The sequence below is a fragment of the Henckelia pumila genome, chromosome 1 (genome assembly GCF_033568475.1).
Source record: "Henckelia pumila isolate YLH828 chromosome 1, ASM3356847v2, whole genome shotgun sequence".
NCBI lineage: Eukaryota > Viridiplantae > Streptophyta > Magnoliopsida > Lamiales > Gesneriaceae > Henckelia > Henckelia pumila.
Window position 1 is genome coordinate 124236513 of NC_133120.1, and position 4675 is coordinate 124241187.

A 4675-nucleotide genomic window follows, 5' to 3' on the forward strand; every position below is an offset into this window, starting at 1 on the left:
ATCACACAAGGGAGCCGCACAACACAGACACAACAAGCGAAAAACAACATAACCACACACAACTACGCATTCAAGTAGGCTTGGGACACGGATTTGAGACGTGGGAGCGAACGACAAGGGATAATCGAATCACACAACAGAGGAAATTCATCTGGGGACGGACTGTGATTTTTATTATCTACTTTGATTTATTATGAGATTTTTGAATATGTCTATGTGTCTAATTATTTTATTATAAAATTATTACTTGTTTCTAGAGATTGACGGATCTTGATTAGAGTTTCATGTTTTGACTATTATTTTGCCTAATATTATTTGTTCTTAACAATTTATTTGTGTATGTAGTATCCCGTATCCGAAATCAGTAATTAAGGAATTAATCGTAATTACATGAATAGAGTTCGGAAGCTCCGAAGGTAGGTTCGGAAGTTTCGAACAGGATCGGAAGCTCCAATCATATTACGTCATCCATGACGATTGGCAAGATCGGAAGCTCCGATCAGGATCAGAAGCTCCGATCACCCCTATCCGAAGTCAACAAGTAATATTTTGACACGTGGCAGATCAGGATCTTCGGAAGCTCCGATGGCAGGATCGGACGTTCCGATCGAGGTTCGGACGTTCCGATCGAGGATCGGAAGTTCCGATCATTGTCTATAAATAGAAGGCTGAGGCTTCACTTTCATTTGCCAATTCCGAGTTTTCCTTTCCATTCTAGTCCTTTTAGAGCTATTCTAGTCTTCTTAGGCTTGGTCCGGAGGTCGGCGAGACATTCGGGAGTCGTAGCGGAGTTGTGCCCAAGTTCTGGAGGCATCGACATCAAAGGGCTAATGACGGACGAAGGTATAGCTTTTGCTTTCTATAAATATTTAGGAGTATGCAATAGCTTAGTTAAGGCTTTTAGAGCACTTTAATGATAGTAGTATCATTTGGCAGTGTAGAGCAGACTATAGGCGTGGACCTAGAGTTGGTAGAGCTTGCACTGTTTTGAGGTACGGAAGTACTGTTCGAGATATCCTGACTGAGTATGCATGTATTATGTGACTGCATGATTTATATGTCATGATATTATGCTGCATTCATTTGCATCTTGCTGTATCTCTTTCGAGATGTCTGTTAGTAGGGTTGTACCCTATCCTGTTAGTGGATGGACTTCTATCGATTTGGGTCCGGCGTATCCACTGTTATCTCAGTATGGGAGCCACCTCCTGAAGGGACGGCACAGCGTGCTACATACCAGGGCCCGGTCTGTCTCTGTTATCTGATCCTTGACCTCGAGTCTATAGGGAGTTCACTTTGCATGCATGTATACTCATACTCTCGTACTGAGCATTTTATGCTCACGTCTCGTACTCTGTATTTTTTGGACACCCTATTCCATGGGGCAGGTTTGCGGTTGGACGAGGAGGGTGGATCCAGAAGGGGCTAGTCAGTGGTTGGCCAGCTGGAGCTTCGTCTAGGTTTTATTACTGTTGTTTGGGTTTATACAGCTATTCGATTTGGTTGTATATTATTTGGATAAATTACAGATTCCTTTACTTGGGATTGTATATTGTTTATGGTTTCCGTAGTTTTATTCTGATATTTATTTAATTGCATGCCTAAGTTTTGTTTAGTAGGTGATCCGGGTAAGGGTCACTACATTTATGGTATCAGAGCATGCAAAAGAATTCTTGGGATTTAGTCTCATCATGAGGTATTTTTGTAGATGGCAAATCGTGACGACCGGAGTTCTCATGGCAGTGTTGGTGGGCGTTGGGGTGATGCCGACCAGGAGCCTCGTCGAGAACGGCATCATCGTCATCATGACGATGAGCGTTTCACTGTGCGTCGATTCTTAGCTATGGGTTATAAGCCCTTAGTTGGAGGGGAGTCTCCGGAGGATGCGGAGAACTGGTTAGACCGCATGGAGACGACTTTTCAGACTTTCCAATGCACCGAGGAGCAGAAGGTGGAGACCCTTGGCTATCTTCTGGATGGGCGTGCGCGCAGGTGGTGGAGGTTTACTTCTGCACCTTTTGTTGCGGCGAGAGGAGTGGCCACCTGGGCCGAGTTCCGCACAGCTTTCCAAAAGCGGTATTTTCCTCCTGCACTCCGACAGTCGAAGGCAGGCGAGCTACTGAGTCTGCGACAGGGAGCCATGTCTATTGATGAGTATCAGCAGAGGTTCTTTGATCTGCTATCCTATTGCCCCGAGATTGCTGATAGCTCAGAGATGAAGTATAATCTGTTCCTTCAGGGCCTTAATCCTGAGATCCATGACCGTGTGGCGGTTGGCGACGACATGTCCTACGAGGGTTTGGTGAGCCGTTGTCACCAGGCGGAGGACAGCATTCGGCGGAACAGGTCTTTCCCTCAGTCGAGGCCTGCTAGTTCTTTGGGTCCCCGTGCCCAAACTTTCAAGAAGTCTGGATCTTCTTCTTCCTCTGGTTCTGGAGGTGTTGTCTGTTTCGGTAAGAAGGACAAGTATGATCACTGTGGGAAGAACCATCCATCCGACAAGTGCCGTAGAGCTTCTGGAGCTTGTTTCCGTTGTGGAGAGACTGGTCATATCCGGAGGGATTGTCCACTGTCTGGGGGAGGCGGTTCTGGTTCTGGTTCAGGATCGGGCTCTCAGGCCACCGTTCAGCAGAGGTCGCAGGGACAGTCTGCTGGGAGTTCTCATTTGAGGCCACGAGCTTCTGGCCATGTGTTTGCCCTAAGACATGATCAGGCTGTGGAGGAGAATGAGAAAGTCATCGCAGGTACATTTCTGCTTTATGGTATACCTGCTCTTGTACTTATTGACACTGGTGCATCTCATTCCTTCATTTCTGCACGTTTTGTTAAGAGGCATAAGTTACCATGCATTGCACTAGACGTAGTAATGTCTGTTTCTACTCCGACGGGCCAATCTGCTTTGGCTAAGCGTCCAGTGATGGGTTGCCCTTTAGAGTTTGAAGGGAACATTCTGTTAGCGAATCTCATGGTCCTGGCGATGGACGACTTTGATTGCATTCCGGGAATAGATATATCGAGGTTCAGTGGACTGCTATCAGAGATTAGTACGCTTTCATCCGGAGGGGAGTGAGAGCTGGTTTTTCTATGGTGAGGGAGCGCGACCCCCGATGCCTTTGGTATCAGCTTTGAGAGTCTGTCGAGCTTTAGAGTCTGGCGGGGAAGGCTACCTTATCTATGCAGTTGATTTGTCCACTGAGAGTATTGGGATAGAGAGCATTCCTGTTGTGGATGAATTTCCAGATGTATTTCCTGATGAGATTCCGGGTTTTCCTCCTGCTAGGGAAGTCGAGTTTGGCATAGAGTTGATGCCGGGTACTTCGCCTATTTCTAGAGCACCATATCGTCTGGCTCCGTCAGAGATGCGTGAGTTGAAGAATCAGCTACAGGATCTTTTGGACAAGGGGTACATTCGTCCTAGTGTATCTCCTTGGGGAGCTCCTGTTCTCTTTGTGAAGAAGAAGGATAGGTCGATGCGGCTGTGCATTGACTATCGGCAGCTGAATCGAGTCACTGAGAAGAACAAGTATCCTTTGTCTCGTATTGATGACTTGTTTGACCAGCTGCAGGGCACATCAGTTTACTCCAAGATTGACTTGAGATCTGGGTATCATCAGTTGAGAGTCCGTGATCAGGACGTAGCCAAAACTGCATTCCGTACTCGCTATGGGCATTACGAGTTCCTAGTGATGTCATTTGGTTTGACTAATGCGCCAACTATATTCATGGATCTGATGAACCGTGTCTTCAGGGAGTATTTGGACAAGTTTGTCGTGGTCTTCATTGACGACATCTTGGTGTATTCGCGTAATACGGAAGAGCATATTTCTCACTTGCGGTTGGTACTACAGACTCTTCGAGATGAGCAGTTGTACGCCAAGCTAAGCAAGTGTGAGTTCTGGATGGATAGAGTGGTCTTTCTTGGCCATATCATATCCAGGGAGGGGATTTCTGTTGATCCAAGCAAGATTAAAGCGGTACTTAATTGGTCGTGTCCGACGACAGTTGTGAGATCCGTAGTTTTCTGGGTCTAGCAGAGTATTATCGTCGCTTCATTCTGAACTTCTCTCAGTTAGCTCGACCGTTGACGCAGCTTACCCGCAAGGGTGTGGATTTCGAGTGGTCCTCCAAGTGCGAGGAGAATTTCTGTGAGCTTCGACGGCGGTTGACTTCTGCGCCGATGTTGGCATTACCGTCAGGATCTGGAGGGTATGTAGTTTACACGGATGCTTCTCTTCAGGGGTTAGGTTGTATCCTGACTCAGAATGGGCATATGATCGCATACGCTTCTAGACAGCTGAAGCTTCACGAGGACAACTACCCAGTCCATGATTTGAAATTAGCAGCCATTGTGTTCGCTTTGAAGATCTGGCGTCATTATCTGTATGGCGAGAAATTTGAGATCTTCACCGACCATAAGAGTCTCAAGTATTTGTTCACTCAGGCGGAGTTGAACATGAGGCAGAGACGTTGGATGGACTTGCTTAAGGACTATGATTGCGAGATTAAGTACCATTCGGGAGCTGCTAATCTCACCGCTGATGCTTTGAGTCGCAAGGTGCGACTATCCGCACTTCAGACTTGTTCGATGTCTAGTGCGATCTGTGACTGTTGTACTTCAGGTTATACCTTCAAGCATAAGAAAGGTATGCAGAGTATCCAGATGTTTGCGATATTA